We start from the raw sequence: 15,000 nt of genomic DNA on the forward strand, positions 1-15,000 counted from the left end.
AGCCACGCTCAGTGTATCTGTGGACGTCCAGTGTGCAGGGAAGATAAAGTAGACATAGTGTGGGTGCTTAACCTGGAACAATGTCGTGTTTGTCTTTGCTTTGTGAATGAACCGACCACTTAACCATAAAACAGTCGGCCTGTTACGGGCAATACTAGAAATGTGCAAGCCCTTTGAAACCTATTTAAAAACCAATCTTCATTATCAAATTGCCATGTGTCGCTGGCCTGCTTTCCACACAATTGGACTTGGCAGTATCCTTAATACCTCAATACACCCTGGGGCGGCATGTGGCTCAGGGGGTAGAGAAGGTCGTCTGGTAACCAGCAGGTTGCTAGTTCGATCCCCGGCTCCTCCTAGCTGAGTGTCGAGGTGTCCCTGAGCGAGACGCCTCACCCTGACTGCTCCCGACCAGCTGGCTGTCGCCCTGCGTGGCTGACTCCGCCGTCGGTGTGCGAATGTGTGCGTGAACGGGTGAATGTGAGGCAATGTTGAGTGCTTTGAGTGGTCACTGGTTAGAAAAGCGCTGTATAAATGCAGTCCATTGACCATTTGAAGAGATGAGGTTAAATCTATTCGAAACACACCATCCTTCGAGTGGCCACAGCCCCCCCTGAGGGAGCCGCCCTCGGTCTGAGTTCTGAGTAACTCGTCCCTCTGCCATCATTACTAAAGGTTCCTCAGATCCCTACGCCCGGCTGGGCCCTGGACAGCCAGGAGACCCCAAACTGGTTCCGACGGGTTCAATGAGTCGATCAGAGGGTTTCCCCGCTGCACCACAGCTCTGTGCTGCTGCGTCACTCCCCTCCCCGGGACCCAGGTTCTGTGTTCAGTCTTCCACACAGATTCGCCAGCTAGCGCTTACTTTGTTGTGTCAAGAAACGCCAGGAGCGGACTTCATCTGCAGCCCGTTCTCATTAGTGTAATCAGCTAGCATACTGTTAAGGCACAGTAAAATGTAATTGCCCCATGTGCCCACACACTGAAACCACAGCTCAGTATTACTGCCCAAGTCTGCCAGTTGCACACAAAAGTAACACAGTATAAAAGATGAATGCTAGAGGCACGTAAAATGTGTATTTTTTGCAAACATGGCGGAATGGTTATAGCTTAACCACAGTGATGAAAGCAGCGTCGGGGGTCTTGGCACTGGACCAGGACGCCTTTCCAAACAGTAACACGTCGATTCACAAAGCCTTTTGTCTGCATCCAATCAATTAAACACTGGGACTTAACAATAAGCCATGCTTTAGCCCTTGTGTTTTTGGGCTAATAATGTAGATTTCTGCCAATGCCATATAATGGAAATAGTCTGCCTTTTAGGGAAGTGTTTTAACACTTTCATCCAGGGTGACTTAGAGTGGATTCTGATACAGGCCATTAAAGAGCAGGAAGGGGTTATGGCTCTTTGCCCACGGATGCCTAGATGTAGCCTATAGACCTTAGCATTCAAACCCATTCGCTCTCAGCTGGGAGCGTGACACCCAAACCACCGTAGCCACTAGCACTTATTCTGCCTAAAGGCTCACTGTTTGACTTCATGACGCAGAGTGGCTACATGGATTATTTGTGAGCTGCCGTGCAGCTCACAAATAAAACAACGGCGGCGGATCAGGTCTGTCGTGTGGAACGGCCCATTGAGCAACATGTGAGCGGATGGAACCTGGATTTACACAAGCTCTTATTCAGCGCAGCCGCTAGCGTAGCACGTTTTGTTAGCTCGCGGCTAATCAAACGGTCCCTTCAAACAATAAGACCAGAGCAGACAGGAGTTACAGCATCTGTCCTCACAATCTGCTTATACAATTTTGATGACATTTGAACAGACATTTTGTATAAAACAACATTGTTTTGCTAGGTCGACTCTAGTGCTGCTCAGCGATGCTCTTGAAGCTGCACGGGGGAGTGGCAGGTTCCCAGCTTGCGGTGTCATGACATTTCGTAAGGGTGAATCCACAAGAGTGGTTGTATTTACGAGTTTCTTTCATAAAAGCTTCACTCTCTGTGTAGATGAACAGCTTGGATATTCACAGCTTACACACACACACGCGCACACACACACACACACACACACACACACACACACACACACACACACACACACACACACACACACACACACACACACACACACACACACACACACACACACACACACACACTCCCCAACCTGCCTTTAATGAACTAGAAAAGGCCAGGGAGGCCTGTATGTGAAAGGTTCAATTCACACCGACACCCGCATCTGAAGGAAAGCAACAACAAAGGCAGGAGTGCCAGCATGTTCCAGCGCCAGAGAGATGAGAACGCAGAACCCAGCAGTATAATCTGTATCTGGATGTGTTTCCTCTATTGGCATACCTGCCTCAAACTCATGCATGAATGATGTGTTTATACCTTAATTAAGCAGGGGAGAAGAACGCTTCAATGCACATGTAGGCCTGCATGAATGAATCCATTTTCTATATGATTTAACCTAACAGCTTGAAAGTGTCATTGTGAGAGAGCGTTTACAGTTCATGGTGAACGTTATCGACACTATTCTATAAAGTAGAGCCACTTGTGCAGTGAATTAATTGGTAGGTGAGTGGTTGCCCCCATCCACGGTCCCTCAAGGTTGGTTAATATCACCAAGCTGGCGACAAACATCGGCGCTTATCTCTCTAACCGCTCAGATAGGGAGATGCTTATACAGCATAGTCCTACTACCGCAGAGATAGAGAGAGGGAGGGGGGTAAGATAGCGCAACAGAGCACCTTACAGAGATAACATTTTAGTTAAGAATTTTTTTCTCTAAGGAACATACTCAAAGTGGATGAATGGCAGAAAAACTGTGGCAAGTGCAAAACTTCGAGTCTGCTTTCACACCAACTCGTCAGGAATAATTGATCATCATTGCGGTTTTCCACAGAAATCTCTCCTTTTGTCCCTAGGCCCAATAGATAGCCGTAATGAATTAGATCGTTTGTTTAAGGTTTGAAGGACGCAGTATTGTTAATTCCTTCTGGTTTAAATGTTCGAAGAAACGTCAACAAGCCGAGTTTAAACTTTTTTTTGACAGACGTGTTAAACGCACCTTACCAGTGAATGGATCCACACGTAAATCTCAACGCGCTTCAGTGTCAACAAGTCACCAGTCCTCGATCGGGTAAAGTGTTCCTCCGATGCAATATTTGGCCAAACATCTACCCCTGGGAGAGTTGAAGTTCAGAACAGAAATGCAACATTAACGAAGGAGGCCAAAGCACAGACAGACATGCCCCCCACGCGTCACTGCTCACTGACAACAGGTCGCGCCTCGATCTTCTCTGGAAACCATCCGATAGAAAACAGGTTAGAAAGAGAAAACCACGCACAAGGCTGCCGGCAACTTTGAAGACTGTGGTGTGTGTGTGTGTGTGTGTGTGTGTGTGTGTGTGTGTGTGTGTGTGTGTGTGTGTGTGTGTGTGTGTGTGTGTGTGCGTGTGCGCGTGTGCGTGTGTGTTTGGGTGCGTATATGTGTTTGGGCGCTTGTGTGTGGGTGTGTGCGTGTGTGATTGTTTGCGCATGTGTGATTGTGTACGTGCGTGCGTGTGTGTGCGTGCGTGTGTGTGTGCGCGAGTGTACAGGTGTGTGTGTGTGTTCCTGTATGTGTATGTGAGCGTTCGTGTGGCTATGATCAAGTGCTTATGTGCGTGCCCCAAAAAGCAAAAACAAAGAGAGATAGGACGAAGCTAATTTCCATTTCTGAAATCATACGCTGCGTTGGCTATTTATTTAGAAAAAAATATCGCGAAGTGGAATCATCGAGAACAGCAACAAATCGCATTTGTTATAGGGGAAGATCATTGCTCATTCAAGCACGTAATTGCCCTTTTCGAATTTATAGAGAACGAATCTGGTGCCTGGCAATTCGCTTTCTCATTTATCTGTGCAAACACTGTCTCTGAGTCGACTGCAGACTGGCTGCGAAAAAATAGATTAGCCTGGCGCCTTTGTTACATGATTGTTTACTGTATTGAGAACACACAACCACGTTCTTATTGGAGAGGAGACACACAGGATCACACAGGGGAATGTCAATCTGTGAAACACTGTGCTGACCACTGATCATTGGTGGTTTTATGATCGAGATGTATTATCTTCTCAAAGCCTGACATCTGACATTGCGTTGTATTTGAAAGGCTCTTTTTTTGTAATTATCATTTTCTAAAAAGCAATTAATTGAAGGTCGTTATTCTTAATTGGTTTGCTTTATGAACTTCCCTGTATCTGTGCTGGGGTCACACTGAATCAACCGCGTTCTGAGTCGTTGATTGAAGTCCGCCTGTAATCACTCATCGTTGCGGCGCCATCGCATTTCATTTATTCTCAGAGTAGAACTGGCGTGGAGTTCGTCCGTGAACCCTGACATCACCTCCCATTCAACGACACGTCGCCGTTGTGTGCTCCCCTTCACTCATTACGGAGCCATTGAGTCGCGGTGATCTGTGATCTTGACCTTTCGCAACCCGAACAACTTCAGAGTTGTCGCAAAGCACTGGAATGTGAAGACTACCAATGGCATGAGTCCAAATATTTGCCCCAAAGCCAATGTGGGCATAGAAGTTGTAATCGGGTTTTGAATAGGCCTATAAAACGTTAATTGGGAACGCCTTAATTAGCGCGGATGATTTCCACCACATCAACACTACAGGAGGTGATGTCATCCCTATAGGACGAGACGTTCGAAAGAAGTCGCTCGATATAATAATGGATGTCGGCTGCACCTGTATAAAGACCAGTCCGTTTCTGGTGTGGTATTACAATGCCCCCTAGTGACATCTAACGTTACATGTCAACGCAACGACGGCTGAATTCAGACGCAACCTGTGAGGGAAACGATGGATGGTTTAAAAAGGACACCCCACGGTTCTACAATATACCAGTGTTTAGTGAGGCTCAACTGCATGTGTAAACAGTTGCACGTGTGGAGGATCGTTTAAAAGATAGGCCTAAAGCAGGTTCTGTCAGACAGCATGTTTGTATAGGCCTGGCTATGCTTATATACAGGCCTACGGCTACATCGTATATCACATCTGATTATGTTCCCTAGTAGTATTATAGTAGGTCAGTTCACTTCCACGTGAACTGACCACTAGATGGTACTTCGGAGCAGTTTTGTGCTGCAGATCCCTGCGACTGTGTTCCACCTAAATAGCAACATGTAACTAAATAAATCATGTGCAGTGATTTCACCCAGACATGTTGGCTGGAAGCGCACGTTTTCTCTCCCAGACTCCCTGTGCCCGGCTGTTATCTGTCTGCAGATCCTGGACTGAGGTCGACATGGAACGTGTTCATGGCTGAAATTGGTTGTTCAGTGTTTAGATAAAGACTTCTAATTAAATGAAGGACTCCGCACACCATAACGCAGACACACGCGCACAGGCCTGCATAAACGGATACACAATCACGCACACATGCACGCACGCACAATCGCGCACATACACACACATGCAACCAACCACACAGACACACACACACACACACACACACACACACACACACACACACACAGACACTTCACGTTCAAAGTGTTTAATCTCTCTCTCTCTCTCTCTCTCTCTCTTCCTCTCACACACAAACACACACACGCACACGCACACACACACACACACACACACACACACACACACACACACACACACACACACACACACACACACACACACACACAGACACTTTTACGTTCAAAGTGTTTAATCTCTCTCTCTCTCTCTCTCTCTCTCTCTTGCTCCCACACACACAAACACACACACACGCACACACACACACACACACACACACACACACACACACACACACACACACACACACACACACACACACGTTCACACCGGTAAGCTCCTGTGCCTTTCTCAGCCAATTTTTAAATTGTCACTTTGTTTCCCTCAGCAGATCTGTCTCTGCTCTTGAACGTGTCATGGTGTCGCTCAACAGAGAAAGTGAAATGTGTTCGTTCCAAATTAAACACCGGCAGATGTTTGTTGCTCTTCTCTATCCTCTGTGAGCCTTCAGAAACCGACCAAGTTTAGCTCAATAAATGTGGACCAAAATACGTTTTACTTCAATGCCTGGAGAGAAGAACTGTCAGAATCCATTGAAACGGAAGCACTGTTTAAACTGTGTAACGTGACATAAGTGGAGGGTAGCCTACAACAGACACAAGATAGACTGAATGGTTTCTGAGGACAGGAAAGGTCTTCGCAAAAGATTCTCCTCACCTATTGGCCATATGGGTCGCTCGGGATGTAAAACAACCTTCTAGGATCTGTGGAAACCATGACAACGTTCCATTTCACCGTCTCGGTTGAATTTAGAATTCGTTTTGTTGTCATGGTTTCCCCAAAGATTCTGGAAGATTCTCCACCATTACCGCCGAGGCCACTAAGTGAGTGAGATCTACAAGGTGTAGGACATGTGTGGCGTGCTGATCACTGAAAACCCCGGGCGACGACAATCAGTCCGTTCAACAGCCAGTCTTATTAGGCAATAATTAGTAATAAACACCTGTATCCTAGCCATTTACAGGACGACCCTGGCCTCGGGCACGCACAAGGAGCGACTGATAACAAAACTAAGATTGTAATTAATTAATAAACTGAAGTGGGCGCGTCACTGACGCGGTAATTAGTGTCCTTTGATGAGCGGAGGAGAGAACGTGGTGATAGAAGTTAGTGGATTCAACGCGCTCGTCAGAAGCAGCTGCTTTTGAAAGTGAAGCGTGTTCTAAGCACGCGCGCAGACAACGCCATTCGTAAGTTTGCCCCGCCTCAAACATCCACGGCCCTTCGCGCGGCGGCGTGCGACGCCGTGAATCACACCTCTCGTCGCCCCGCACATCCAATTACAGGATTCCTCATATCGAACGCGAGGACGCGATGACCCGGCCATGTCCAATCTCGTCTTCATAAAATTCTCCTCGTATTTCTCTGCTGCGGCAGCAGGGAGGCGGTGCCTGGGGTGGGGGAGGGGGTAGGGGTGATGGTGGTGGTGGTGGTGGGGCTGATGGTGGTGGTGGGGCTGATGGTGGTGGGTGGGGGTGGAGAATAATTGAAGTACCCAGGTGGACCTTTCAGTGATTGATTTGGCCATGCTCACTTTTAAGTGTCGGGCAAGCTGGCCTATCATCCCCCCCCCCCCCCCCCAGGAAGGAGGGAAGGGAAGGAAGGAGGATGGAGGGAAGAAAGGAAGAAAGGAAAGGAAGTGTGAGGCAGGGCCAAGGCCGTCTGCTAGCCCCCCGGCCCCCCGGCCCCCCGGCCCCCCGGCCCCCCGGCCCCCCGGGACCGGCTCAGACCGGCTGGGCTCGCTGGGCTTTTAACTTTTCTTCATTCCTTCAATTGCATTTGAATAGATTTCCCTCGTTGGCCACTGGGACCTGGATGAGAAACAGGGGCGGGGGGGGGGGGGGGGGGGGGGGGCAGTGAGGGGGCTTATTGATTATCCAATATGTGCTTCCTAACAAAGACGTCTACATTATTATTGGCAGCACATGGTGATGGAGTGTGAATGAATGCTGATTGATGAACGCAATCAGGCAGAATGGCCTTGATTTGTGGTCTCTAGACCAACGCTGGTGCATCCGGGTGTGTGTGTGTGTGTGTGTGTGTGTGTGTGTGTGTGTGTGTGTTTGTATCTGTGTGTGTGTGTGTGTGTGTGTGTGTGTGTGTGTGTGTGTGTGTGTGTGCTTTTGCGTGTGTGTGCGTCTGTGCATGTGTGTGTGTGTGTGTGTGTGTGCGTCTGTGTGTGTGTGTGTGTGTGTTTGTGTGTGATATCAATGTTGCGGTGTAATACAGGCAGTTACATCATCACCACTTAACAGTATTACAGGCACTTTGCTAGACTTTCTTTTTTTGTACCCAGGGGAGAAAACGCAATTCAAATGTTAAATGTCTTTAATACCCATGCGGGTTGGGAACACTACATGGGAATAGGCATATATATTCAAGTGTGTGCGTGTGTGTGTGTGTGTGTGTGTGCGTGCGTGCGTGCGTGTGTGTGTGTGTGTGTGTGTGTGTACGAGAGAGCGTATGTGTGTGTGAGCACAACATGTACATGTATGTGTGTATGGTGCGGGTGTGTTAGCGTGCGAGTGTCTATGTGTATGCCTGCACATGTGTGCATGTGTGTGTTCTCACGCATGGGTGTGCATGTGTTCACACGCATGTGTACGTATGTGTGCGCACATGTGTGTGTGGGTGCATGTATCTTGCATGTGTGTGAGTTTTGCGTGTCTGCGTGTGTGCGTGTAAAACAACACTAAAACAACCTGAACTGACAATCATCCTCTCCGCAGTAATATAAAAGCAAGCGATGCAAAGCAGATGAACATCCCCGTGATTGAGATGCAAATTAAAAGTGCGATCCACAGATAGCGGTGACAAAGCGGCGCGGTACGAACCCGGCACCTCCAGCGTCTGTGCCGCACCACTGTAGAACATCATGCGGACTCCGAACACAATCCACGCTGGTGTCCATGTCCATCGGCGTCGGTCTTGTTTTGTCTAATACCCATATTGTGTGTGCTGATAAATCTCTTGGTCTTTACTCCTATCGTTTCCTATCAGTTTACATTTCTATTTCGGTCCCCTACTCTCTGTTGTGACACCCACATTACCCGTCTGGGATCATTGAAGAACCATGTTATGTTTCAGATTGCATTTCATCCCATTACACTTTATCTCGTTGCATTGCCTTCTTAATTGGTTGTTTTGTTGTTATCCCTGCGAATGTGAGACATCGTTCTGTCGCCGTTGGAGACGCGCTCTTCTTATCTGATAAAGTATGTATGGAGATACTACCATTGTTTTGGTTTGGGCTTTCTCCAAATAGCCCCTAGTGTCGTCTTCCACTTGGATGAAGATTGTTTCTTTTGGCTCGATGAGCAAGGATATGATATAGGATATTATGTAATGTTGATGCTGAGGTAGAGATAGCAGAACTCATGGGACCAATGTTGATACTGCACACACAACACCACACACACACACCATGCCACACACGCACCATGCAACACACACACACACACACCACGCAACACACACAGCACCACACAGTCAGTCAACATGTGGGAAGTGACAGCTGACAAGAACACAGAAGCAGAGACAGAGACAGAGACAGAGAGAGAGAGAGAGAGAGAGAGAGAGAGAGAGAGAGAGAGAGAGAGAGAGAGAGAGAGAGAGAGAGAGAGGTGGGGAGAGAGGGAGAGAGAGAAATGAGAGGGAGAGAGAGAGAGAGAGAGAGAGAGAGAGAGAGAGAGAGAGAGAGAGAGAGAGAGGGGGGGGAGAGAGGGAGAGAGAGAAATGAGAGGGAGAGAGAGAGAGAGAGAGAGAGAGAGAGAGAGAGAGAGAGAGAGAGAGAGAGAGAGAGAGAGAGAGAGAGAGAAATTAAAGCGATAAAGAGAGTGAAAGAATGAGAGCGACAGAGTGTAAATGGGAATCACTAAGGACAAAGGGAATGTCTTTAGAATAAATTATTTTTCTTTCCTCTCATTAATATAATTCATGATTTTCTGGTGCATACGCTTTGCATATGTTGTATGAACACCTGACACATCTATTGGTAAAATGTCAGCAGTATATTATAACATTCATATAGTTTCATTAATTAGTGTATCAAATACAGCGATTCCCTTCAACTCAAAAAACGTTGCCTTGACCTCAGATTAATCCAAAACCCAAATAGAATATTGACAAGGTATTTTCAGACCAACAAAAAGTTGTATCTCGAGGAACATCAAAATATTGATTCCTTGTTTCACGTCCAATACCAAGCCAGCGGGTTGAGTGATAAGGCATCCCTTATTTTAATTACCTTTTTGAATTATTCATTTTTTTTTTTACGTTCCAACAATTTGCTAGAAGCAGAGACGGAGAAGAGCATGTTGATGAAGAGCATGTGTGCTGCAGCTCCTCGTCATCACGGAGAACTGGAGATCCATGCAGACACCAGCACCTTCTCCTCCAGTCCTAGCTACACCATCACCTCCTCATCCAGTCCTACACCATCACCTCCTCATCCAAGTCCTACGCTTACACCATCACCTCCTCATCCAAGTCCTACACCATCACCTCCTCATCCAAGTCCTACACCATCACCTCCTCATCCAGTCCTACACCATCACCTTCTCATCCAGTCCTACACCATCACCTCCTCATCCAGTCCTACCTACACCATCACCTTCTCATCAGAGTCCTACCTACACCATCACCTCCTCATACAGTCCTACCTACACCATCACCTTCTCCTCCAGTCCTACCTACACCATCACCTTCTCCTCCAGTCCTACCTACACCATCACCTTCTCCTCCAGTCCTACACCATCACCTTCTCCTCCAGTCCTACACCATCACCTCCTCCTCCAGTCCTACACCATCACCTTCTCCTCCAGTCCTACACCATCACCTTCTCATCCAGTCCTACCTACACCATCACCTTCTCCTCAGAGTCCTACCTACACCATCACCTTCTCCTCAGAGTCCTACCTACACCATCACCTCCTCCTCAGAGTCCTACCTACACCATCACCTTCTCCTCAGAGTCCTACACCATCACCTTCTCCTCAGAGTCCTACCTACACCATCACCTCCTCCTCAGAGTCCTACCTACACCATCACCTCCTCCTCCGAGTCCTACCTACACCATCACCTCCTCCTCAGAGTCCTACACCATCACCTTCTCCTCAGAGTCCTACACCATCACCTTCTCCTCAGAGTCCTACCTACACCATCACCTTCTCCTCCAGTCCTACCTACACCATCACCTTCTCCTCAGAGTCCTACCTACACCATCACCTTCTCCTCAGAGTCCTACCTACACCATCACCTTCTCCTCAGAGTCCTACCTACACCATCACCTCCTCCTCAGAGTCCTACCTACACCATCACCTCCTCCTCAGAGTCCTACCTACACCATCACCTCCTCCTCAGAGTCCTACCTACACCATCACCTTCTCCTCAGAGTCCTACACCATCACCTTCTCCTCAGAGTCCTACCTACACCATCACCTTCTCCTCCAGTCCTACACCATCACCTTCTCATCCAGTCCTACCTACACCATCACCTTCTCCTCAGAGTCCTACCTACACCATCACCTTCTCATCCAGTCCTACCAACACCATCACCTCCTCCTCAGAGTCCTACACCATCACCTTCTCCTCAGAGTCCTACCTACACCATCACCTTCTCCTCAGAGTCCTACCTACACCATCACCTTCTCCTCCAGTCCTACACCATCACCTTCTCCTCAGAGTCCTACCTACACCATCACCTTCTCCTCAGAGTCCTACCTACACCATCACCTTCTCCTCCAGTCCTACCTACACCATCACCTCCTCCTCAGAGTCCTACCTACACCATCACTCATCATCTGTTGTCGTTTTCAATTCTGTAAAAAACAGACAAGAGGGTTGCCGGTCAATGGGTTGTCATGGGGATGACGTCTGCTGGCTAATTGCAGTTCAGCTCTAAAGATTTTGTTTTCGTTTTTTTGCGCCGCTGCGGAACGACACGTACTTAACCCTCGCTGAGCCGGGGACTCCGGTATGCAGAGCGGAATGGATCACGGCCTCATCGACGACGGGGCTGCGATCCTCCGAGCTGCTATTGAAAATCCATAATATTGTGTGCACCGTGACCCCTGACACCCACCTAAACCAAGGCATGGATTCTCCCGTCTCACTGAGCTAGCTCTCCAAACAAAGATATTATTCAGCCAGTGTGTGTTCATTGGCAGAGGGTTTCTCCTGGAGAAACATGACGGATCTCATATTGAGTGGCATTTCCATTTGTTTGTTTCATTATACCGCTCCGTAAACTTAGGTGCTGGCCGCTAATGTTTTCAAAATGAAACACACACACAGGGCCCAGCGGGCCGGGTTTCCAGGAGATTGAGGTAAACATTTCATTCATAGAGGTGCGATAAAGGCCAAGGCGCCACTTATTAGTTTTGTCAACTTTGGTCAAGTTAGTGCGTCGGTACTGTTGTTGGAGCTGAGAACAAACAGTGTCGGACACTCTTCTGAAGGGCTTTCTGGGCGCTCGGTATTCCCTGGGATGACTTTCTGAGATTGGTTGGGCGTTAATCTTGTCATCCTGAACCGTTATCATAATTTCGTGATAAACTGTAGTCTATTTTCCTTCTCTCTTTCTTACTATCCCTTTACATTTCATCAGAGCTGCTCGATATCGTTAAATCTTTAGTGTGTGCTGCAGACATTTGTAAACACCTTTTTTAATTACCTGGAGAACTCAATCCCGTGTAATTTCGGCTGACCTTCGGCATTTAGTGGCTGCATCGATCGCAGGCGTCCTCACAACTTATATTGCAACTTTTCAGGCAGATTTGCAAAGCCACACACACACACACACACCCACGGAAACGCCCACAGATATACAAACACACACAGACACACAAACACCCACAGAAACACAAACACAGACAGACACACAAACACTCCCCCAGTCGATATCGGGCCAGCGAAGGAAGAGCTAAAATATTCATAGATAGTGCATATTCATCTGAGGGCTTTTGTATCGCCCTCCACAACACTTTTGCTCTTTAAATATTTATCCCTGCGTAAATAAATGGAGGTGCCTCCCATCTGGACCACTGGGGTGTCTGCATGAATACAAATGTTGGAACTTTACAATGAGGAGAGAACAGCATCCCGTCTCCGGGACAACCAGAACCCCCCCCCCCCCCCCCCTGCATTCTGTAATTGGCTTCAGGCTGACACCGTTCTACGGCCTGGCTGCTTACACCGTGTTATGTAGATTAATCGCAATGCAATTCTTTTAGAGGGGGTCCATGCCAACCAAACACACACACACTCACAAACTCACCCTCACACTCACACTCACACTCAGACACAAACACACACTGTGGGAGGCTCGCGACCAGTGTTCTCAAGTGTACGACAATTGTTATGTTATCGATGAAATAAACATAAATTCCTTATGATTTAAGGGATCTTTTCAGTGATATTGGTACGGGTCTGATGAAAATGCTTGGATTATGTGTGACATATCTAGGACTACCAATAAATACTGGCATCGACCAGGCACTAAGACAATGACAATGTTTGCATCATGGATGTGAATTTGCTCGTCAGACCTTGTGAAGAAAGCACAACGATTAAGCCAGTAAGTTTCCCCGAAAAGTTTGTCACACCTGGTCATTCTACTGCGAGGACGAGCCCTTCATAGACTTTTAATTAATATGTTCCAGGTGGTCTCACTAAAAGGACCCAGAAGATGGGCCTCTCTGTCTCACTCATGTCTTACATAAACACCTCCTCCTCGATAAAACAAGCCAAGGGCAATCGTAAGTTATGTAAGGAAAATGGTAAAGACTAAGGGATCCTGTCCAAAAGCCGCCGTATCATCCATGGATTCCTCCCCCCCGGTCTAATGAGAGGATGAACACGGGTGTTTGTTGGCGAGACCGGGCAGCCCCTCCCTCGTTGTGGCGTCTTCACTCCCAGTCGGACAGGATGCTGCAGGAAGGAGTGCTCGTGGACCGATATGTGAGTTTTTATGGGTTGTAAGCAAGATCAGTTACCGAAGTTCGCCTCCCATTTAACGCTGCCCTCGGAAATGTAATGGGAGTCCTCATCCCGTACATATCCGTTACATTAATCACCGACGAGACGTCACCCTGGCGACTCTGTTCAAAGGAAACGACACTCTGCACTTGGACGTTCTAAACCATCCAGTCAGCGCGGCGGCGACAAATCTCCTGAAGAGATTTGTCTTCAGGCGCATTGGGGAACATAGTGAATGAAAACGGGGCGCATTGGGGAACATAGTGAATGAAAACGGGGCGCATTGGGGAACATACTGAATGAAAACGGGGCGCATTGGGGGACATACTGAATGAAAACGGGGCGCATTGGGGGACATACTGAATGAAAACGGGGCGCATTGGGGAACATAGTGAATGAAAACGGGGCGCATTGGGGGACATAGTGAATGAAAACGGGGCGCATTGGGGAACATACTGAATGAAAACGAGCGCATTGGGGGACATACTGAATGAAAGCGGGGCGCATTGGGGGACATTCTGAATGAAAACGGGGCGCATTGGGGGACATTCTGAATGAAAACGGGGCGCATTGGGGGACGTTTTGCGTCAGCTATCCCTCAATGTTCCCCACTGCCGGGGTTCACCTCCATCCAATGGGCTGCGCACTCTGGTGCTCAGATTGGCGTGAGGACATGGGCAGTGATGCCGGCACCACCTGCTCCACGGTGCCTCTCCTCCGCCCGCTACGTGGGCCCGACGGTGACTCACTCTGAGGCGCGGAGACGGATCCGGTGACAAGGTGTTGGATGAGTTGGGCGACGAGGCACAAACTAGTTTATTTCGGTGCTATTTCTGACTGAGTGCCTTAAGGCTGCGATCCCGGGGCTTGGGGAGAGAGGGACCATTTAATGCCTCAGCTACTTGATGGATCAATTCATGGCACTAGCTGGGGTGTGGTTTTGTGAATATACTTTAAACAAAATGTTTAGCAGGGAGTACATGTTTTATTGAGGGGGAAAATGTGGAAAGGCAATTCCCTTTTACTATGTGGAGACACAGCCGTATTAATCCCAGGTCACATTAAGCACAAAAACCCAAGCATAAAGCTGGAGTCGTTTTCATGCAAAAGTGCACGAAGACTTAATTCCCGTCTCAGCGGGAGAGGCTGAATATGAAGTGCACCATCGGTTTGAGGGTTCAGTCCCCGTTCCGGAGGAGGTTTGGATAACACGCTGTTGGCTCGCAACCCAACAGCGTCCTCAGCCTCCACGCTCACACAGAGCACGGACATGGACCCACTGTCAAGTACACACACTCATAATGATACTGTATTTATCGGGCGCTCCAGAGGTGCGGGGGGGGCTTCACTCTTCCACGACCCCATATCCCACCGACTGTGATATAGGTTTACCCGACAGTATATTGGTGCAAACGTTCACAAACGCTGAACTCAAAGA

General features: G+C 48.2%; 1 protein-coding gene across 1 annotated transcript in view; it reads right to left on the reverse strand.

Moving 5' to 3' along the window:
- Window positions 1-3,342, reverse strand: part of cntn3a.1 (contactin 3a, tandem duplicate 1) — a 70,259-nt gene extending 66,917 nt beyond the window's left edge. The window contains exon 1 of the mRNA XM_056598442.1: window positions 3,079-3,342. The gene's annotated coding sequence lies outside the window, so the exon portion shown is untranslated. The remainder of the gene's footprint in view (window positions 1-3,078) is intronic.
- Between the last annotated feature and the right edge of the window lie 11,658 nt (window positions 3,343-15,000).

Source organism: Gadus chalcogrammus, chromosome 1, assembly GCF_026213295.1.
Source record: "Gadus chalcogrammus isolate NIFS_2021 chromosome 1, NIFS_Gcha_1.0, whole genome shotgun sequence".
NCBI classification, from domain to species: Eukaryota; Metazoa; Chordata; class Actinopteri; order Gadiformes; family Gadidae; genus Gadus; species Gadus chalcogrammus.